The sequence below is a fragment of the Rhinopithecus roxellana genome, chromosome 9 (assembly GCF_007565055.1).
Source record: "Rhinopithecus roxellana isolate Shanxi Qingling chromosome 9, ASM756505v1, whole genome shotgun sequence".
NCBI classification, from domain to species: domain Eukaryota; kingdom Metazoa; phylum Chordata; class Mammalia; order Primates; family Cercopithecidae; genus Rhinopithecus; species Rhinopithecus roxellana.
Window position 1 is genome coordinate 62775686 of NC_044557.1, and position 24081 is coordinate 62799766.

The 24081-nt window shown below is 41.2% G+C and overlaps 1 pseudogene; it reads right to left on the reverse strand.

Moving 5' to 3' along the window:
- Positions 1-11654: 11654 nt before the first annotated feature.
- On the reverse strand, positions 11655-12760 carry LOC104679881 (annotated as a pseudogene).
- Between the last annotated feature and the right edge of the window lie 11321 nt (positions 12761-24081).

Here is a 24081-nt window from a genome sequence, read left to right on the forward strand (position 1 = left end):
ACTCTTTAATTCTTTCCGAATTAGGACTATGTATTTCACAAATGCCAGAACTGTTACTTACTCACTGCTTTATTTCCAGGACCTAGTAAATGCTTGTCTCATAGTAGTCACTCAATAAATATTTGTTGACTAAATGAACAAGTGAATTCCAGTAAATGTCTTATCTTTTATTAACAATGTTGGTAATTCACACTTCAGTGTGATTTTTCATACTACAGCTCTCTAAGAATATATTTGAGAGGGCTAATGAAATAAAGGCAGAATTGGCTCTAGAAAACCAGGGGACAATGTAAAGGCAACGGTTAGCCAAGAGAGAAAGGCACTGGGAGGGAAGGCAAGAACAGGCACTATTGGGATTGCTTAGATAGGGGTCCTTTATGGATAAAAAGAAAATAGCAACTGGGCGCAGTGGCTCATGCCTGTAATCTCAGCACTTTGGGAGGCCAAAGCGGGTGGATCACTTGAGATCAGGAGTTTGAGACCAGCCTGGCCAACATGGTGAAACCCCGTCTCTACTAAAAATACAAAAAATTAACCGGGCATGGTGGTGCATACCTGTAGTCTCAGCTACTCAGGAGGCTGAGGCAGGAGAATTGCCTGCACTGAGGAGGTGGGGGTTGCAGTGAGGCGAGATTGTGCCGCTGCACTTCAGCCTGGGTGACAGAGCAAGACTTGTGAAGAAAGAAAAGAAAAGAAAAGAAGAAAAGAAAAGGAAGGAAAAAGAACTTAAAAAAAAAAAAGCAATCAAAGCTTGAGTTCTGTCCCTGATTTCATCCCCAAGGTTACCACCAAGAAAGGTTGGTTCCTCTGCATGGGTTGAACAGTGAAGTACCTACACTTGGCCTGTGGCTCCACCCACGGCTGGCTCAATTCCAGCCACTTAGGCCTGGCCATATTCCCAGGCCTATGCCATGGAGAAGCTGCAAGAACAAGGCAGAGTGTACTGGACAGCCTGTGTCGCCCTGGCCAATTTGACCAAACTTATCTAGTCACAGATGGCTATGAGTAATTTTTTGCTTATCACAGCCTTTCAGAAAAGTATTAAAGTTTCAGCAGCCCATGCTTCAGGTATTTTCCTCCCGAAGTGTACTCTTTTATCTATAATCAGTACAATGGAAAAATAAGATGTAAAATGTGTTCTCTGGTTTGTTTGTTTGTTTTACTACTGACCTCAGTCAATCACCCAGTGATGTTTCTGGGCAATACAAAAATACCTTCTTCCTTCTGTCCCATGATAAGGGGTATTTTCTTTTTTTTTTTTTTTTTTTTTTTTTTTGAGACGGAGTCTTGCTCTGTCGCCCAGGCTGGAGTGCAGTGGCCGGATCTCAGCTCACTGCAAGCTCCGCCTCCCGGGTTCACGCCATTCTCCTGCCTCAGCCTCCCGAGTAGCTGGGACTACAGGCACCGCCACCTCGCCCGGCTAATTGTTTGTATTTTTAGTAGAGATGGGGTTTCACCGTGTTAGCCAGGATGGTCTCGATCTCCTGACCTCATGATCCACCCGTCTCGGCCTCCCAAAGTGCTGGGATTACAGGCTTGAGCCACCGCGCCCGGCCGATAAGGGGTATTTTCTAAGCCTCAGACGTGAGCCCTGATTTTTTTCGTCTCTCTTCTTTCCTTGGGGAACGAATTCTACATACTGATGATGCCTAAATTTAATACATCCACCTCGACCTCATAAACAGACTCCACCCCCACATATTTCATTGTCTATAGGACATTTTCCTTTGGATAGCTCACCAATCGCTTCAACCCAACAAGCCCAAACTACCTTGTTATCTTACCTTCCTCCAAAAAAATATCTGAGCCACAGCTGCAACATCCTAACTTTTTCCAGTACACCATTATTCTCCTAGTCACATGTCAGAAAACTCACTCCTCCCACTAGAACACAAACTGTCACCTCATTAGTGAGGGCCACCTTGACTACTACATTTAAAATTTCATCCCATGGCCCCAGCATTCTTGATTCCCCCTTAAAGTGCTCTGTTTGTTCCATAGCATTTATTGTTTTCTTGTATGCTGCATAATTTACCTATCTACTTATTATTTCTCATTCTGTCCCCAAATCCTGCTAGAATGTAAGCACCACTGAAGACAGGGATTTCTGTTCATGGGTATCATCCCTATGCTTATAACAGTGCCCAACATACAGTAGGTACAAAATAAATATGTGTTCAATTAATTCATTCACTCTACAGTTACATACTTAATATAACAAATAATGTAACTTTAAATACCTTATTCCTGTGATTGGAATTTACACTCTGTGAAGTAGAGGTCTTTGACTGCTCTGTCCACTGTTGTGTCCCCAAAATCTAGAATGGCACCAGGTAGCATAGATGTTCAATAAAAATTTGTTGAATAAATGAACGAATGGATAGGAACTCATTGAGTACCTTTTAGTACCAAGTACTAAGCTAGGTGCTTGGGGATTCTGGATATTTTAAATAACTATGATGCAATGGGATAAAGATATATAACAGAAATCGGAACAAAATGGCATGGGAACTCAAGAGCAATGGCACTGAAGATCATTCTTCACACCTGAGTCTGAAAGAAGACATAGATGTTTATCCGCTCCCTGTGCCAGGTAAAGGGCCACAAAGGGATTAAAGTGTATGGTATGGAGCAATGTTTCTCAAATGTTATTCGCATATGAGTCACCTGGGGACTCTTGTTAAAACAGATTCTGGTTTGGTGGGCCTACGGTAAGCCCTAAGATCTTACATCTCTAACAAGGCCCAAGGTGATGTTCAGGCTGCTGGTCCTCAAACCACACACTGACTGACAAATTTACTCAACTCAGCACCCATGCCCCTTATTTCTTTCTACTAGACTCAAATTTTGTCTGTGTATCTAACACGCCCTCCTCCAGTATGGAGAGGAAGTAGTTCTAGTCCCAGCTCCAGAGGTAGACTGGATTTGAGCTCAGCCAATCAGGACAAGGCATTTTTTTGACTGATTACTGTGTGAGAATGGGAATGGGAAGTAAGGATGTATGATCTGTTTAGGGGAAAGATTTTCCTTTCTATGCTGCTGTCCTTAAACAAAGAAGCATATGGCTTGATGGATACAGGCAGCCATCCTTCAACATGAGAAGCATCAGCTTCAAGAGGAAGCCAATGCCAAGGGTGTTGAGTGGAGAGGGGGAGAGAACCTGGGCCCTTGATGATGCCACTTAGCTGCTGATTGTGTTGATCCTGGAACCTACTGTACCTCTGATCTTTCAGGTATGTGAAACGATAAATATCCTTATTTTTCAAGCCAATTTGAGGTCAAGACTTCCACTGACAGCAGAAATTATCCTAATGATTACATCTGATTTTTGTTTATTTGTTTAGGGAACAAATATTTATTGAATACTACTATGTCCCAGGCACCAGAAAAATAAGACAGGCATAATTCTCTACTCTCATAAAATTTATAGCCTAGATGATAAATTAATTTGATAGAGTTCAAATTTCTGAGATGAGCATGATTTCATTTTAAATTATTTATATCCTTGGATAGGGACTATTTCTCCCTCCCTAGCCATGCCCCTGAAATAGTTCTTTATGAATCATCTCTGCCCTGATACAACTGCCTTCATCCTAAAACAGAGCTTTGTCTCCTTACACTTGAAAATTGCAACAGTACCCTAACACCTCTCTCAGATCCCATCTACAAACTAGTACCCTGTTAATCTTCCTAAAGAGTTAAATTCATGAGTGAAAAATCTCCAGAGACCCTCCGTTGCTTAAACCAGTGATTTTCAAGCTTGCTTTATGAAAGCAAAAAACTGTTTCTTCAAAAGCAAAAAATGTTCTTATACAAAATCACAATGTATTAAACAGACAAACTAGTGCTGTGCTGTAGAAGTGAGAGGCACCCAGAATCACTCCCCAACCCCACTCCTACTTCACATCCCAACACACCCCCTTCCTGAGGAGTGGTAGTGTCCAACTGGTGCCTTCATTTCACATAGTTTCACAAACAGTAGCGTTGTCATAGGGTAAAATTAAGAATTTTTACTTGTCATTCTATTACCTGCCTCTATTATCTGCCCACATTCTTGAATTGACCAAGTCCAGCCTCCCCACTACCCTTCAAACATACACACTCAAGTCTTTGCCTAGGCTATTACTTGCATCATAAATGTGTGGACTAGGTGCAGGCTCTCATGCCTGTAATCCCAGCACTTTGGGAGGCAGAGGCTGGTGGATAACTTGAGGTCAGGAGTTTGAGACCAGCCTGGGCAACATGGTGAAACCCCTTCTCTACAAAAAATACAAAAATTAGCCGGGTGTGGTCTCTCATGCCTGTAATCCTAGCTACTCATGAGGCTGAGGTGGGAGGATAGCTTGAACTCAGTAGGTGGAGGCTGCAGTGACCTCTGATAGTGTCACTGCTCTTCAGCACGGGCGACAGAAACCCTGTCTCAAAAAAAAAAGAAAGAAAAGAAAAGAAAGAAAGAAAAAAGAAAAGTTGTGTGTCATCTACCTCTGTGTCTATGCAAAACGGATCCACCTCCACTAGAAACCTGAAAACAACACGGAACACACACTTCCAGCATCCACATGGCAGGCATGACCAATCGATCCCAATCCATCAGTCTCACTTTCCTCTGAGTTTGGTAGCTCCACAGTTTGTTTCCATGCATCACATCGGTCAACCACTATCAATCCTATTATTTGATACTCAAAAGAAATGTCTTTTTATCCTCTGCAGTAAATACAGCCCTTATTCCATCATTTTATAGATTCACATTGGCACTTAATTATAAAGTAGTTTGATGTGTGTGATTCCTCAGTTCGATTATAAATGACTGGAAGCTAAGGCCTATATTTTCTCTTCTTTCCCCTGGATTCTTGGCTCAGCTGTAGCGACTTAGCAGGTATTAAATAAATGCATACGTAATGAATAAATGTTAAGACAACTATTAATTTGTATCTTCTAAAGCATGCTGATATGATCACCACACCATATCAAAACATGAGACAGCCCTACAGCTTGAAGAACCACTTTAGGAATCAAGAAATCAGAGCTCTTCTCCCCCAGGAGCACTACTAACTAGCCATGTGGTCCTTTCGTCTTCTAGGCCTCGGTTTTCCTCATCCATTAGAAGGGACTTGATTATATTGTTTCTGAGGGTCAATATTAGGGATGTTCTTCAGGTTTGCTGGGCGAAGAAGCACTCAGATTACCAGGTTGCCTGTGGGTGTGGAGTTCATCCTCCATGTCCCTAGCTGTAATCTGGGTTCCTGGACTTCCCAGCCAGGCCCTATGCCAGACCTCATGGAGAACTGGCACAACACTCCTGCCACGAAGCGTGACTACCCTTCTTTGTGTGAAAGCCTCATCAGTTTATCCTCATCGAACAGACTCTGTCGGTCGGGCAGAGTTTCACAACAAACTCTGTTGAGGCTTTTAACCTCCTGCATACCCGGCTTCCACATGATTGTCTTTGGCTTGGACACCAATCCCTGGTCTAAGCAGCTGGGGCCAAAACAACAGGATCAATTTCACTCAGGGAATAGTCAAGCCACTTTATGTGTAGGGAATAACTGATTTGGGTCATCATTCTCCAAAAAGGGGGCTGCAGGTGTGGCATAACCTGCACTCCCATAAACTCTTTTCTCTCCATTTCTAAAACATTTTATGTGAATTAACCAAATACTGACAATCATCATAAAGAGCATTAAGAAATGTGCAACATGAATGAAAGATTACATTATTCACTTAGCGGTAACTTAATCTTTCTGCACAGTAGAAATGCATACAGAAAGAAGACCTAGAGAAGAGGCTAACTACACAAATGGCAGAAAACCAACTCCCCCAAAGAATTTTTGGGATCCAGAGATCTTAAACATAATGTAGTGTTCCTCTAGTATTTAAAATGAAAGAAATATTTTTAAGAGGACACAGGGAATAAAAGTGTTTTATAACCTTCTGATATGTAGCTAATTCAAACACAGCCTGCCTGGTACGTGCTTGGCCATAGCCAGTAACAAAATCTCCAGCCTGTGGACCAGTCCCCAGTCCCCTCTCCTGGGATCCAGACACAAGTGTGCTTTCCAGAATGGGTTGGAGTATGCTAGCCCACATATCTCACTTAAGCAGAGAAATCAGGGGCTGACCCTTGAGTCCAAGGCCTTTGACAACAGATACACTTTTACAAATAAAAAGAAACAAAATATGGCACTATGTTTTCAACTATCATTTCAAAAGCAGATTTAAGAATGTCAGGATCATAACTGTTACACCCGGAAAATAGCACAGAAAATGCCGCAGAATCACCCCGGCAGCACTTCATGGGGAAAGGAGCCTAGACTTTGCTTTCATACAGCCCTAGGATTGAATTCCTATTATGCCTTCCCCGGTATGCAAAATTTTTTGCAAAGTGCTTAATATTAATAGTAGTTACAGTTCATCAAGCACAGTAGGCCCTCCTTATCCATGGGTTCCATATATCTGGATTCAACCAACCTCAGATCAAAAATATCTGGAAGCGTTGGTGGTATAGTGGTGAGCATAGCTGCCTTCCAAAAATATCTGGAAAAAAATTGTATCTATACTGAATATATACAGACTTTTTTCTTGTTGTGATTCCTGAAACAATACATTATATTAATAACAATGATTTATATAGCATTATACTGTATTGGGTATTACAAGTAATCTAGAGATGATTTAAAGTATGGGAAGATATGCATAGGTTAAATGCAAATATGACAGCACTTTGTATCAGGGACTTGAGCATCCTTGGATTTTAGTATCCATGGGGAGTCCTGGGACCAATTTCCCATGGATGCTGGGGGATAATTTTACTTTATTCTGTGCCAACGGCATGATATGCATAATCACATTTACTCTTTACAAGAACCCTGGGAGGTAGAAATTATTGAGTCTCTGAGATAGTAACCTTCTCAAAGCCAGTTAACGTGTAGAAGGGAAGCCAAGATTCAGAGCCAGGTCTGAAGCTCTCCACTGCCTTTCCTATTCATCCTGTCTGAGACTTCATTTCCTCATTTATAGAATAGCTATAATAATACCTCCCTTAGAAAACTGTAGGGAGATTTCCATTTTGTTTTATTGTAAACATGCCTGGAACATAGTGATTGTTTATTAACTTTTGGCTAGTAATATAAATTTACACATGAAATACTGAAGTCACAAAGGGTCCCGCTGGCCACAAACCGGTTTCCTTGATTTCTAGTATGCTATTTATTTATTTATTTATTTATTTATGAGACAGGGTCTCCCTCTGTCGCCCTGGAGTACAGTGGTGCATTCTTGGCTCACTGCACCCTCTACCTCCCAGGTTCAAGTGATTCTCCTGCCTCAGCCTCCCGAGTCCTAAGATTACAGGCTCCCGCCACCACACCCAGCTAATTTTTGTTTTTTTTTAGTAGAGACAGGGTTTCACCATGTTGGCCAGTCAGGCTGGTCTCAAACTCCTGACCTCAAGTGATCTGCCTGCCTCGGCTTCCCAAAGTGCTGGGATTACATGCATGAGCCACCATGCCCAGCCTCCAGCCTGCTTTTTAAAAACATGTTTTAAAGAAGTCTAATTTAACATCACAAGTACAAAATGTAGAATAATATAAAATCACCCCAAATTCAATTACACATATATAGTTTCCCCTCCCAAGCTTTAGTGAGGTATAAGTGACAAAAATTATATATATTTACAGTATATAATGTGATATTTGGATGTATGTATACATTACACATAGTTTTTTGTATATTTTCTCCTGCTGTTTTCTCACATTTTTTTAAAAGATTGTTATAGTTTTATATTCTTTTTTTCTTTTATTTTCCCGAGACAGGGTCGTGCTCTGTCACCCAGGCTGGAGTGCAGTGCTGCAATCTTGCCTCACTGCAACCTCCCCCCACCAGGTTCAAGTGATTCTCCTGTCTCAGCCTCCCAAGTAGCTGGGATTACAGGTGCACACAATGACACCAAACTAATTTTTGTATTTTCAGTAGGGACAGGATTTCAGCATGTTGGCCAGGCTAGTCTCGAATGCCTGGCCTCAAGTGATCTGCCTGTCTTGGCCTCCTAAAGTGCTGGGATTATAGGCAGGAGCCACTGCGCCCAGACTATAGTTTTATATTATACTTTTTCACTTAGCATTGTCATAAATATGAATATCATAAATAATATGAATACTATGCTACATCCTATTTATACTTAGCATCTTTAATCACAAAATAAGTGAAACATTCTGGAATATTTTTTTCTCCTTTGGATGAGTTTGGACCCTGTGTGAGAGAAATCTAGAATAGAATCCTCAGCTCTACCACTTATCACCATGTGACTTTAGGAAAGTTCTTAACTCTCTAAGCCTTTGTTTACTTATTTGTAAAATGGGGATAATGATTCCCAAATCAGAGGATTATTGTGAAGATTAAGTGAGGTAACACTTGTAAAGCCCCTATGCTTTTACTATTCACAATAAGCTTTTATTAACTATAGCTATTCTTAACTAGAAGCTTCTCCTTCCCCATCCAAACAGCATTACTTCACATTTTCTGTTAATCAATGGCTTTAGAGAAATATGCTTAGAGATTACATTGGTTTAAGAGAGGGAGAGGTGAAAGGGGAGAGAAAAAGAGAGAAGAAAGCTTGGGAGCTGGAAGGCTCTGCTAGGCTCTCTGACTGCACATCACGCCTGCCTTAGCCCTTTTCTTGCAACTCTTGCAACTGCAAGAGCAGCAGGGGTTCCCAGGCTGAAATTCCATTCCCAGGTAGCTCACAGGGCAGATCTGGTCACTGCTGGGATGTGTGGGCTGTGCCCACCTGCTCCCTCAGGCAGCCTCATTACACGCTGGCTCCCTCGGGATGACCGAAGCTTCTGTGGCCTGGGATAGAGGCAGCTGGGGAGGTAAGGGCAGCTTTCCGTGTTCTGTGAGAGCTTCTCAGTTGTCTGAAATCCTCAGCCTTCAAAGTAGAGCTGATCCCTACACAGAAATGTGAAACTGCTGTGAGTCAAATAAATCATTAATAGGCAAGCTGGGAGAGAATGGGCAGTAAAGAAGACAAAGGGTCAATCCTAACCTTTCTCAGAAGGATGGACTTCACATGTGCCCTTTACTTCCTTACTTGCAGGCAATGGCCTGCAACACACAAGAGGCTTTTTGCTGCCCCAGGAAGGCTCCAGAAGCATTCCACACAACTGAGCACTCCCTGGTTCTGGAAACACTCTATTCTCTTGGCTGCCATGATGCCATCCTCTCCCGCGCTTTCTTCTGCTTTTTTGGATGTTCCATGACTCCCTCCTTTGTCTGCCATTTCTCCTCTACTTGACTTCTAAATGTCAGAGCTCCTTAGGGGATGGCTCTAAGCTCTGTCCTCTTTATGAACTTTCCCTCTCCTTAGATGCCCTCATCCGTTTCCATGATTTGAAATATCTAATCCTAAATTTTTATCTTCAGCTCAGATTTTTCTGAGCTCTAGACCTATGTGTCCAATACCATGGATACACACATCTCCACTTAAATATCTCTAAGATCTTTTGTAACTTAACATGTCCCAAACTCTTGATCTTAACACCCCAATACACATCCCCCAAATTGTCCCTTCATTCAGTGCTACTCTCTTAGTAAATGGATTCCCATCTGCTCAGTAGCTCAAGCATACCTGAGACCTAGAAGTCATCTTTGATTCATCCTCTTCCCTCACCACCCCCATCCAGTTGATCACAAATCTCTCTCAATTCCTCCTCTACAATATTTCTTGCATCTTCCCACTGTCACCGTCCTGGCCCAAGTCTTCTCTTCTGATAGCCAGCTAGCTAATCACCCCGAGCCCTCCATATGGAAACCAGGAATCATTTAAAACACAGTAAATGGGGTCATGTCACTATCCTACACAAAAACACTTCAATGGGTTCCCGTTGCACTTAATGATAGCCAATATGTCAGGCACTTTGCAGAGATTATCATGTATTACACATGTGCATTATCTTAGTCTTCACAACCCTGTGATTATCATCCTATTTTACAGATAAGGAAACTGATGATTGGAGAAATTATTTGCCCAAACTGACAACTAGAACAGTGTAGAGTTAAGATTTGAACTCAGTCAGTCTGACTATAAAACCCAAGCCTCCCAATCACCACTATCCTGTCTTTCACTTAAGATGAAATCCAAATTCCCTAACATAACCTAAAAGACTCCGGCCTCCACCCCCTCTTTAGCACCGTCTCCTTCTGCATCTCCATCGTTCAGTGTGTTCTAGCCATGTAGGTCTTCTTTCAGTGACTCTAACACCCTAAGGGGCCATGAAAATTATGTTTACTACACTTTCATTATAGCACAGGGAAATGGCTAGGATATGACATTGAATGCACTGAATGAAAACACATAATTGCTTATATTATATATGCCTGAATGTGAGCAACTTTGATTATTATACAGTCCCAAGTTATCCTGATTAAAATATTAAACCAATTGGGTTTTTATGGGCAGGTGATGGAAAACTTGAATAAACTTTTAGCAATGCCAGAAGAAAATGCTATTTTTAGTAGTCAACTCCCAGAAGAAAATGCTATTTTTTAGGAGTATGTTTAACTGAAAAAGCTTATATTTCCACTAAATTTAGGCAGTTCTCCTTATTCTTCTCCTTCTTCTCCTCCTCTTTCTCCTTCAAGTAGGGCCTTGCTCTGTCACTCAGACTGGAGTACAGTGGCACAATCGCAGCCGAACTGCTGGGTTCAAGTGATCCTCTAGCCTCAGCCTTCCAAACACTGCATTACAGATGTAAGGCACTGTGCCTGGCCTTAGGCAATTATTTTTGACAGAAGGTATGAAAACTAATGTCACATTACAAAGTCCTCATCAAATATCTCATGCTTAAGCAAGGACCCCAAATCATAGTTTGTAGATTTATTGCAGCTTTCATTCAAAATATCTTTTTTATCATCTGTCACACAGGAAAACCCTGATATCTTCCTATCGGGCTAAAGAAATAAGAAACACAATAGGACCGTGATTATACTTTTAAATATTAGGGAGTTTAGAGCCCCAGATATTCTATATGCAGACCACCATGCTCATGTTTATGTCTTTTTTTTCTTAAGTGTTAGAAATGTTTATTTGTCAAAAAATTATTAAAAAATGGGAGGAGTGGAGTAAAACAAGGCTAAATTTCAGCTAATACTGTAACACCATCACAGGTCAGATATAAAAAAACAAACAACAATAAAACCCCCAATTGTTCTAGCAGTTTCAGAAGATTAACTTCAATGTTAGAATCCAGAACTAACAGAGAAGAATAAAAGGCTGCTTGCCACTACATGGTCATTTTAAAGAGAAAGGAGATGCTGCAGGTAGGCAGGGAGAAGTATTCAACTCCTAGGAAAAGCAAGATAAGAGGGGTTCCAATGCACAGGAAAAAGGGGATGCCAGCATAATCCTTACCCAGGACTGTTCAGAGGTTGAGAATATAAGGAACAGAGTAAAAAGGCTGCAGAGACTAGTATCAGGAGGAAAGAAAAGTCAACTTAGAAGAATTAAATTAAGAAAGAAAACATAGCTGGTCACAAACTTCTTTTGTTTACTGAAACGTGAAGCAATGGAAACATCCTGGCAAAGTGGACCGCACGGAGCAAGTTCTCATATATGCCCGCAGCGGAGGTTCAGTCTGCAATTATTCTACCTCCAGTTTTTAAAAGGCTGAATATCAGGCTTGGTCCATATACTGCTCCTGTTCATACCGGGCCATGCCATGTAGAGAATTCCGTATAGCTGCTGAAGCCTGAGATAACTCACTCTCTGGCCCATAACCATAGCCCTCTCCAACTGTGGGGAGCATGGCGACACGGTAAGGCTCCTGTCCGTTCCATAATAGGAGGAATTGGTGGCCGGAGCAGCAGCCATAGCAGCTGAAGTGGCAGCAGCGCGGGAGCTTGGCAATAGGTGTCTGTCGTAGGTATTAGCAGAAATAGAGTTGAGGTGGCTGGTCACAGTTGTACTTTGGACTTGAGGCAGATGGGACATGGTCTGCTCTGCCTAGTTATATGCAGAAGCTGCTGCTGCCGCTATTGCTACTGCCTCATAAAAGCAGACCCAGCATCACTAATAGTATCGCTTATAGATGCTCCTTATGCATCGTTGTAATACCTGGATTCCCCATAGCCCAGGGTATAAGGCGTGTGAACTGCTCCATACTGTTCATTATACTGCTTAGTAAAGTCTGCCACACAACCTGTGTGATCTACTGGGCCCTCTTTGGATCAGTGACCTTCTTTCTTACACTGATAGCAGCCACACTATCTGGGAGATAGCAGTCTCCCATCCCAGGGGCAGTTTGAAGCCGGCTTGTGGACAACTGCACATGCATTATCTTGCCTTGAAACTCTGTGTTGTCAAGGCCCCTGATGGTCTCCACTGCATCCTCTGACCACTCCTTATATATTCCATGTGTATGAAAGCATAATCTTTCACGATGTCACATTCGATGACTGGACCATACTTCTCAAACTTGACTCGAAGCTCTTGGTTGGTACAAGTGGGACTGATATTACCCACGTGTAACTTGGTTGAAGCTTTGCTCTTACTCTTGTTGGCTTCAATGTTGATGTTCACCCCATGAAGCTTGTAGTAGTGCAGATTGTGTATGGCATCCTCAGCCACTGTCTTGTCTTCTGTGTGTACAAAGTCGTAGTTCTTAATGATGTCATATTCCAGCACCTTCCCATACTGCTTGAAAAGAGAGCGGATCTCGTGCTTTGTGGCCTCCTGGGGCAGGTTTCTGATGAACAGCTTCACCATCCTGACAAGCGCCTCTGGATGGCAGCGGCAGAGGTAACTCCTGCATCAGAGAGAACCCTAAAAAATCATTTGTCTTGATAAAAGAAAAATTTCAGCCAAAATTAAATTTAAAAGAGTTTAACTGAGCAACGAACGATTCACAAATCCGGAGCCAGAGTAGGCTCAGAGACTCCAGGGCAGCCACATGGTGGAAGGAGATTTATGGACAGGAAAAGGAAAGTGACGTGCAGAAAACAGAAGTGAGGTACAGAAACAGCCAGATTGGTTACAGCTCAGCGTTTGCCTTATTTGAACACAGTTTGAACAGTTGACTATATGTGATTGGTCAAAACTCAGAGATTGGCACATGTGTAGGCTACAGTGTGTTTACAGCTCCACTTGTTATAGTTCATGACGCACGGAGAAAACTTTAGGCCAAAATCAAAATATGTAAGGAGGCAGCTTTAGACTAAACTTGATTTAACAGCCTTAATAAGATCCCTGTTCAAAGGCTCACATTTCTGTAGAAGCTACAGTTTTTCAGTTCCAAGGATAGGTAAAAACAGGGCAGCACCATGATCTATAAAATCTAGAGTTATGGCTCAGAGTTAGGGCTTTTTCTTGGTGACATTGTGATGGTTGAGCTGGTCTACAACACATCTATGAGGGCAGAACTTGGAAGTGTTGGTTGCCTTCACGGCATGGAAGGCCTCAGCCCTGCATACCACAGTGTGGTTGTGCTCCTGCCCCATGGTCAGGTAGGATGTGCTTGTGCAGTAGTAGTTCTCACGGTCTGCGGGGCGGCCGCTGGTGCTTCCAGATCCACTGCCTTCCAGGAATGCCGCCACAAGAGAGGAGGGCAGTCAGGAATTTGGAGCCTGGGGCTGCACTCATCAGAGAGCCAAGTCATTTTGGCCACTGAAGCACAGATGAAATGTTTAACTATCTTCTTACAATATTTAACTTAGTATTTTAGTTTAAAATGCATATACAAAATTATATGTATTAAAAAACAGTTTTTTTAATTGCCTTTTCCCACTCACATATTTTATGAAAACATTTTATTCAAACTTTTTAAAGGCATGTTTCATGTCAGTGTCTTCCATCACCTCTAAAGAGATGTTCTCTACCAATTTTCCTGACCACCTCATCTTCACTTCTACCCAAACGATTTGCAACATAGTATTTTCTTCTTAAAAACAAAAAAAATTATTACAGACTGGGTATGGTGGCTCACGCCTGAAATCCCAGCATTTTGGGAGGCTAAGGAGGGAGGATCCCAGGAGTTCAAGACCAGACTGAGCAACATAGGGATAACCCCATCTTTACCAAAAAAAAAAAAAAATTAGCCAGGCATGGTGGTATGCACCTGTGGTCCCAGCTACTCCAGAGGCTGAGGTGAGATAATTGCTTGAACCCAGGATTTGGAGGCTACAGTGAGCCATGATCGTGCCACTGCACTCCAGTCTGGACAACAGAGCAAGATCCTGTCTCAAAAGCAAACAAAGAAACAAAATTTATTACAGAAAATTTCGAACACAAATAGAAGTATATAGAAATATCAACAAAGGTTGGGTGAGGTGGCTCATGGCTGTAATCCCAGCACGTTGGGAGGCTGAGGCTGGCAGGTCACAAGGTCAGGAGATCAAGACCATCCTGGCTAACATGATGAAACCCCATCTTTACTACAAATACAAAAAAAATTAGCCGGGCATGGTGGTACCACCTGTAGTCGCAGCTACTCGGGAGGCTGAGGCAGGAGAATCCCTTGAACCTGGGAGGCAGAAGTTACAGTGAGCCGAGATTGTGCCACTGCCCTCCAGCCTGGGTGACAGGGCAAGACTCCACCTCAAAAAAACAAAACAAAACCAAACAAAACCTCAACAACTATCAACTCATGGCCAACGTTTTGTTCATAATCCTCCATGCCCTCCTTCCTGAATTGTTTTTAAGCAAATCCCAGACATCTTATCATTTCACCCAAAAATATGTCAATATGTATCCCTAAGAGAAAGCTCTTTTTAAGAAATATAACTGCAATAGCATTATAATACCTAAAAATTAATAATTTCTTCACATCATTAAACATGTAGTAAGTGTTCAGATTTCCCCAATTGTGTCATAAAGTTGTTTAAATCAGGATCCAGACTAGGTCCATACCTTGCATTTAGTTGATAGGTTTTTAAATTATCTTTTAATCTATGAGTGTCCTCCTTCCTCTGGCTCTTTTTTCCTTGCATACAATTCATTTGTTGATTGGCTCTTTAGAGTTTCTCACATCTGGAATTTTGCTGACTGCATTCCTGTGGTATCTCGTAACATGTTCCTCTACTCACATTTATCTCCTGGGAACTAGTAGGTAGCTCTAGAGACTTTATCACATTCACATTCTATTTATTGGCAAGAATATTTCTTAGCACGTTCATCAAGAGGCTAACTGGTTTGTTGTTTTTCTTTTTGTGTTATTATAGCCATTAATCATCACTACCTAGATTCACTATTTCAGAAAGGGTGCAAAATGGTGATACTCTGATTCTATCCTTTCTTCTTCATTTGTTAGCTAGAATACTTCTCTAAGGAAACATGTTCTCTTATCAGCTTTCGATTATGCTAAGGTGCAGTCTTCAGGAAAAGCAAGATAAATGTGTGATTCCTTCTCTTTATTAGTTTTCAGAATAATGAGTTGGTTTCCTAACATCCATCAAGAGTGACTTAATGTCTGTGTATTAGTTTTATTTTTGGGTGGTCATGGTGGCTCATGCCTGTAATCCCAACACTTCGGGAGGTGAAAGTGGGAGGATCACTTTAGCCCGGGAGGTTGAGGCTCCAGTGAGCTATCATCACACCATTGCACTCCAGCCTGGGCAACAGAACAAGACCTTGTCTCAAAACAAAAACGGCTGGGCGTGGTGGCTTATGCCTGTAATCCCAGCACTTTGGGAGGCAAAAGTGGGCAGATCACTTGAGGTCAGGAGTTCAAGACCAGCCTGGCCAACATGGTGAAACACCATCTCTACTAAAAATACAAAAATTAGCCAGGCATGGTGGTGCGCACCTGTAATCCCAGCTATTCAGGTGGCTGAGGCAGGAGAATTGCTTGAACCCAGGAGATGGATGCTACAGTGAGCTGAGATCACGCCACTGCACTCTAGCCTGGGCAACAGAGTGAGACTCTGTCTCAAACAAAAACAAAAATAAAAACTTAGTTTTGTTTTATCTTATTTGGATATACTACTTTTTATTTTATATAGGCTCCTGACCCTGGAATTTTTATTATAAGCTACAATCAACCAGCTATAAACTATTAGGACAGTTGACCTTTTTTTCAGTGGATAATCGTATTTTATCAACAGATGTTGAATTTTTGAGATAGAATTCACATACCATGCAACTCACAATGTAAAGTGTAATCCAATATTTTTTAGTATATTCACAGATATATGTAACCATCACCACAATCAGCTTTAAAACATTTTCAACACTTCAAAAAGAAATCTCCATACCCTTTAACTACCACCTTCTTATCTACCCATCCCCTCCCCCAGGCCCAAGTAACCTGTGATCTAATTTCTGATTTATAGAGTTCCCTGTCTGGGACTTTCATACAAATCAAATCATATATTATGTGGTCCTTTGTGACTCGCTTCTTTTACTTGGCATGATATGTTCAAGGGTTGTCCATGTTGTAGCATATACCAGTACTTCATTTCTTTCTACAGTTAAATAATATTCCACTGTATAAATATACAATGTCTTGTTTATCCATTCATCAGTTGATAAACATTTGGGTGTTTCCAGCTTTTGGCTATTATGAAGAAAGTTGCTATAAACATTCATGCACATGTTTCTATGTGGACATATGTTTTCATTTTGCTTGGGCATATACCTGGACTAGAATATGGTAATACTATATTTAATCATTTGAGGAACTGTCAGACTTTTTTTCAAAGCAGCTGCACCATTTTACATTCCCACTTGCAGTGTATGAGAATTCTAATTTCTCCACATCCTCAACAACATTTGTGGTTATCTGACTTTTTGTTTCCAGCCAACCTAGTGGGTATGAAGTAGTATCTTATTGTAGTTTTGATTTGTCCTTCTGTGACTTATAATTCTAAGCACCTCTTCATGTGTTTATTGGTCTCTTATACAGTTTTCTTGGAGAAATGTCTATTCAGATTCTTTGCCCATTTTTAATTGGATTATTTGTCTTTTTTATTGAATTGTAGGATAGATAATTTTTCTAATTTGCCACATAGGTATGTATTAATATAACCACTTATATTTTTAAAGTAATTTTTTAAAAACTTACTTTATAAATGTAACCAGCACTTAAAATTGTGTAGTAATAACCTCAGGGTTATTACTGACTCAGTAATAGGGTGAATTATTCACTCCATAGTAAGTTTTTCAGTAACTTTTAAATATTCCAGCAGATGACCTCAATAAACGTGAAGAACTAACATTGGCTGAAGTTTTTTTCAAACTAACATGTATTATCTAAACAGTAAGTTGTTATTCAAAACAAAATAATTGAGAAGGAGCCTTCTATAGTATGATCAACTTTGTAAGGACTTGAACGTATGGTGACTCTTTTCTGAGGAATATTTTTACAAAAATCCTGTCTTTTATTGGATATATGTGGTACATTACATAATTTACAACTCTGTTTTAAAATAAAGCCCACGTAGCCCACATTGGTGGATGACATTAGTCCCTGTGCATTACTGCTGGGTTGTAGGAGATTGCAGTGTTAAATGACATCACACAGGAAGTGTTTAACACGGTCTACGACCTGCCTGTGAGAATATCCTTCTTCAACTTAGACTCCAAAGGAAATGAGTCTTTCCACTGAAAGGTGTTAAACATGTCCCTCCCACGATTACAGTGCTCAAGAGAAAACTGACTGGGCAGAGAGATTACAGCCCCAAGGAGAGCATAGGTGAATAGCCCACTGGAGGGAGCTTAGTGGTCAGCCATTGTACTTAGCAGGGGAAACAGAGCTGACGCATCACATGGCTTCTGGTGAGGTCCATACATAGCAAGGCAGCAGGCCACAAACAATTCTGTGGACTGCTGGAAGAAACGCATGCTGGAAAAAGGTTACCACTAGTTCTTTATGAGGAAGAACTAGGGTCTGGAGTCATATGTCACTGTTCATTTTTTGTAGTTTGTTGCATGTAATCTTGTAAGCAAACTCTAGTTCTTCTCACAATGAGTGGATTGGTCATTCTCAACAAATTATTGTCTTCCTAAAGTTCTAAATATAAAAAGCTCTTTAGGTATAGATAAATTAGGTAGACCACAACTAATTATTAAGTCAAGATTCTGTTTTTGCAGTGATCAATCATATATCAGCAGCCTCCCTTACAAAATTACTAATGCAGGCCGGGCGCGGTGGTTCAAGCCTGTAATCCCAGCACTTTGGGAGGCCGAGACGGGCGGATCACGAGGTCAGGAGATCGAGACCATCCTGGCTAACACGGTGAAACCCCGTCTCTACTAAAAATACAAAAACTAGCCGGGCGAGGTGGCGGGCGCCTGTAGTCCCAGCTACTCGGGAGGCTGAGGCAGGAGAATGGTGTAAACCCGGGAGGCGGAGCTTGCAGTGAGCTGAGATCTGGCCACTGCACTCCAGTCCGGGCGACAGAGCGAGACTCTGCCTCAAAAAAAAAAAAAAAAAAAAAAAAAAAAAAAAAAAATTACTAATGCAGCCACAAGGATGTGTTACTCACTAAAAATATTGTATTTATTTATTTATTTATTTATTTTTGGAGAGAGGGTCTTGCTCTGTTGCCCAGGCTATAGTGCAGCAGCATGATATTGGCTCACTGCAACCTCTGCCCCCGGATTCAAGTGATTTTTGTGCCTCAGCCTCCCAAGTAGCTGGGATTATAGGCACAGACCACCATGCCTGGCTAATTTTTGTATTTTTAGTAGAGACAGGGTTTCACCATGTTGGCCAGGCTGGTATCGAACTCCTGGCCTCAAGTGATCTGCCTGCCTCAGCCTCCCAAAGTGCTGGGATTACAGGCATGAGACACCATGTACACCCCAGAAAATATTCTTAGTGGAAATATACTAACACAGTGATTTTAGTATATTTTGAATGGGGGTCTTATAATAAGAGTATTTATCCTACTTCTTTTTTCTATTTTTCTAATTGTACGTAATGGGAATTTTTTTAAAAAACCAAAACATAAAAAATAAACAAAGCTTATTCCTAAATGATTCAGATTTGTTACAGTTTCTATAGTAGTGCTTTCCACACTTGAAATATTGACCAAAATAGATTACTTCTAGTCCAAATAATTAGGTTATAAAAAAACATTAAGAATTTGCCTATACAACATTATAAGTGTTGAGGTTTTACAGAGCTAAGCCCTTTTTTCCTCACCCAAGTTTAAGACCAACTGAGAGATAGACACAAGAGTCAGACAGTTGAAAATCAAGACTTTATCTTGGGCTGGGCACCATGGCTCCTACCTGCAATCCCAGAACTTTGGGAGGCAGAGGCAGGCAGATCACATGAGGTCAGGAGTTCAAGACCAGCCTGGCCAACATGGCAAAACCTCGTCTCTACTAAAAATATAAAAATTAGCCCAGTGTGGTGGCGCACGCCTGTAATCCCAGCTACTCGGAGGCTGAGGCAGGAGAATCGCTTGATCTCAGGGGGAGGAGGTTGCAGCCCGCCTAGATCGCACCACTGCACTCCAGCCTGGGCAACAGAGTGAGACTGCATCTCAAAAAAACAAAAACAACAACAACAACAACAAAAATGAAAAAAAACTTTATCTTGATCGCTGGTAAAGCTAGAGTGGAGAACATGGTTTTAGATCTGTGACTTACATTTTGTCCCAAATTAAACTTGTCTGCTTGGTCACAGGAAGAGGTGGAAAGCCATAGGTTTTCTTCACAGGGATGGAATGTGCCCCACTAACAACACTATGTAGAGAACAGACTAAAAACATACTCTCTGCAGGCAGCCGAGATAACAGGGAAGTGGGGTCCAAGAGGCTGAGTCATGCATGCCCAGTTCTTATGCCCAAACAGCAGAGGTAGGGGGGTAAAAAGAGACCAGGGATGTTACTTTAAGAAAAGAAGTCTTCCATACAGAACTATGAGACCAAGGGAAATGAATAATCCTAAGCCACCTGAAACAATAATAAATGGTAAAAATTTCAGCCAGGTAACCAGGGCCATGTGATACTAAGAAAGAGTTTTGACAGATTATGTGTGTTTTTTTGTTTGTTTATTTGTTTTTTGAGACAGGGTCTCACTGGTTATGAGTTTGTTTTTCCTAGGGACTCTGTCCCCTAGGCTGGAGTGCAGTGGCATGATCTTGCCTCACTGCAGCCTCCACCTCCCGGGTTCAAGCAATTCTTGTGCCTCAGCCTCCCAAATAGCTGGGATTACAGGCATGAGCCACCACACCCAGCCCATTTTGCCTAGTTTTGAAACTAAATTGATTTTTAAAATTTGGGATTCACATAAATGGCAAAAATGAAATCATTAAGCAGAGGAACCTGTTGTATTTTGAAAAACAAATGAGAGCTTTCTTTTTTTAAATGTGCAATAATATTTTCACTTGATTTATACTTCTTTCAAATTCCACAAATTAAAAATGACTTGCAAATTAAAACAAAAATTAGAAAAACATTGTCATGTCTAACAGAATTCTCTCTCCCTTCCCTAAACACTACTTAGCCAGAAACAGAGAAATAAAAACTTGTCTAAAAGAGGGTAGAGAAGCTGTTGTTTGTTTTTTAAAAGTTAATTCAGTGTGCAAAGCTAGTAAGGAAAGCCCATCCTCTTAGCTGGAGTTGCATAATCTTCAAAGAAGAGTCCCTGAAGAGTCATAACCAGAAATGTTGATTCAACACACACATTTGCTGTGCAAGACTTCTGGCCTTCATCCAGACTCCTTGGGACAAGGTGTCCACATGCGCCTGAATGCCGCCAAGGAGATGGCAGGTAAGAAGATTTTCACATAGGTATTTCAGTGTACAAACCTCTTGCACCACATTTGCCCACTCAGGTATTAAACTAAATCCCTTTCCACACTGCAATGTGACTGAACCTGAGGAAAATAATCTTCCACATCAGGCACAAATGAATATTTCTGCTTAGGAGCAACCAGAAGTCCAGGAGTGAGAACAGAGTTCTCCAAGGCAATTGCTTCTGGCAGCCACAGGCTAAGATACCTGGGGTCTGTCTTTACTGAGAGACCTTGAGACCCTTAAGCCTGTTTTAGCCTCTATTTTCTCATCTCAAAAATACAGAAGCTGGATTTATCAGGTGAGAACTGCCTTGAGATTCTATGATACTTTAGTTTCTTTCTATCCAAACATTCTTATGGCAATCCAATAAGTTAAGATGAAATTTATTTCAGTGATTGATTATTCAGCTAAAGCCAATTCAAAAAAAAAAAAAAAAAAACCCAGACTTTATCACTGTGCAATACATCTATGTAACAAATCTGCACTTGTACTCCCAAATCTACAAAGATAAAAAATATATTTTTTAAATAAAAAAAATTAAAAAAATAAAAACCCAGCCAGGCACGGTGGCTCACACCTGTAACCTCAACACTTTGGGAGGTGAGGCAGGCAGACCCCTTGAGGAGTTTGAGACCAGCCTAGGCAACATGGCAATACCTCATCTCTACAAAAAATACAAAAATTAGAGGCCAAGGTGGGAGGATCGCTCACTTGAGCCTAGGAGGTTGAGGCTGCAGTGAGTCGTGATTGTGCCATTGCCATCCAGCTTGGGCGACAGAGCAAGACCCTGTTTAAAAAAAAAAAATGAAAAAACCTGTAAGCTAGTCTTGTGTGTAGGCAACACATGCCTACACACACACACACACACACACACACACACACACACACACTTCACTCTTAAAATAAGGGGTTTGAAATTATTTCAGTTGTTTGTTCACACAGGCCCAAATTGCTCAACACTGGGTCTCATGTTGCCGCTATTGACACGTTAATTGTACTGGACTGTTTTCCATCCTCTCAACTGTCCTAGTCTCTCTTTAAGCAGAATGGATTTCTAAACATGGGTCCTCAAAACAGGATGGTGGAGCCAGCCCCACATGCTTAGGGGCATGTAAGAGCTAAACGTGCTGATGTGCTAACTATGTGCCTGAAAGATGGAAATGACACAAGGACAATAAACAGTGGTTGATTGAAGGAAAAATTCCTGAAAAATTGAAGACAAATACATCTTTCACCAAACAGAATCAAGTTTTATGTGTTGTAGGACAAGTATCTAGGACTACATTTTGAAAATGTAAATGTAAAAAGAACACTGGATTTAGGTCCAAATTCATTTCTGCCATTTACTATGCAACTTTGGGCAAGATCCTTAAGCACCTTCTCTGAGCTTTGGTTTCTCCTGTAAAAGTGTAGATTAGACACCCACCTCAAAGCAAAGGGTGGTTGTGATGGTTACTACTAAGTGTTAACCTGATTGGATTGAAGGATACAAAATATTGATCCTGGGTGTGTCTGTGAGGGTGTTGCCAAAGGAGATGAACATTTGAGTCAGTGGGCTGGGAAAGGCAAACCCACCCTTAATCTAGGTGGACACAATCTAATCAGCTGCCAGCATGGCTAGAATATAAAAAGAGAAACTGGCCTAACCTCCCGGCCTATATCTTTCTTCCACGCTGGATGCTTCCTGCCCTTGAACATCGGACTCCAAGTTCTTCAGTTTTGGGACTTGGACTGGCTCTCCTTGCTCCTCAGCTTGTAGACAGCCTATTGTGGGACCTTGTGATCATGTGAGTTAATACTTAATAAACTTTCCTATATATATATATGTAGTTCTGTCCTCTAAAGAACCCTAATACAGTGGTTTTGAAGATTGAATAGGAAACTGTAAAAGTGCCTGGCATAGTACTTAATATACTCAAAAGTTTTTATCTGGATATCAAAATAATTATTTTATCATTTGAGAAATCTTTTTGAAAAGGAAATAATAATGCTAATTGATTGATATGTGTGTATGTGTGTCTGCATGTGATTTTTAAAATGGAGTCTTATAAAAATTTTCCCCAGATAAGACGTGTTCATCATTCTGTCACACAGGGCACCCACCACTCAGAGAAAATATCCATCCTCTGCCCCTCCACACATATCAAGTACTTATCCAAGAGAAGTTTCTCCTTTCCTTTTTATGCCAACATGGTTAGCTCATATTTTCTTTACTAGTGACCAATATCACTTTACCCATCTATTTTAGGATAGCTTTTCCAGAAACTATGAAAGGCAAAATAAAATTCCTCCTGTTTCAAAGACTTACAAAGCAGTAGCAGATTCACCAACTTCTGCTGGAGATGCTACAAGGAGACTATATTCACTGTCTCAAATGCATTTTTTTTTTCCTGCTGTGGCATAACCCTGCAAAAGCTAAGGAGAGCAAGTGTCCTCTTGCCAAAGGAGATGAACATTTGAGTCAGTGGGCTGGGAAAGGCAAACCCACCCTTAATCTAGGTGGACACAATCTAGGTGGACACAAAAAAAGAAAGGGAGGGTTAAAACTCCCTGTTTAAAAAAATATAAAAACTGGCTGGCTGTGGTGGCTCACACCTGTAATCCCAGCACTTTGGGAGGCCAAGGCAAGTTGATCACTTGAGGTCAGGAGTTTGAGATCAGCCTGGCTAACATGGTGAAATCCCATCTCTACTAAAAATACAAAAATTACCCGGGTGTGGTGGCAGGCACCTGTACTCTCAGCTAGTCGGGAGGCTGAGGCAAGAGAATTGCTTGAACCCAGGACGTGGAGGTTGCAGTGAGCTGAGATTGCATCACTGCACTCTAGCCTGGGTAACAGAGCAAGACTCCTCCTCAAAACAAACAAAAAACCACTTCAGCTTCTAGCATAGTGCTGGACGTGCAGTGAAGGGTGCAAAAAAGCTTCAGAAGGAAAATGGAACAAGCACTGTGTCTACAGTCTTCACAACTGAGACTTAGTTTCTCTTCCTGCAGTATAAATATAATTGCCCTCCCTGTCTCCACTGGTTATTGAGAGGACCACATGACCATGAGTGGCAGCAATACATTACCTAAGTTATTATTATTATTGTTATTCATCATGCATTCAACAAATACTGAGATCACTGTTCTAGGCTCTGGGGATAGAGCATTAAATCATCAGACTAAGATATCTGCCCCTCGTGCAGTTTCCTAAGTAATTGTAAGATATTTTTAGTTTGGGAATAGTTCTAAGTAGGAAATAAACAGAGCAAAGTAATTAAAAAACAAAACAAAACAAGACAAAAAACAGGGTGGAGATGGGAGTGGTTCTAGGTTAGTCAGTCCTTTTTGATGGGGATT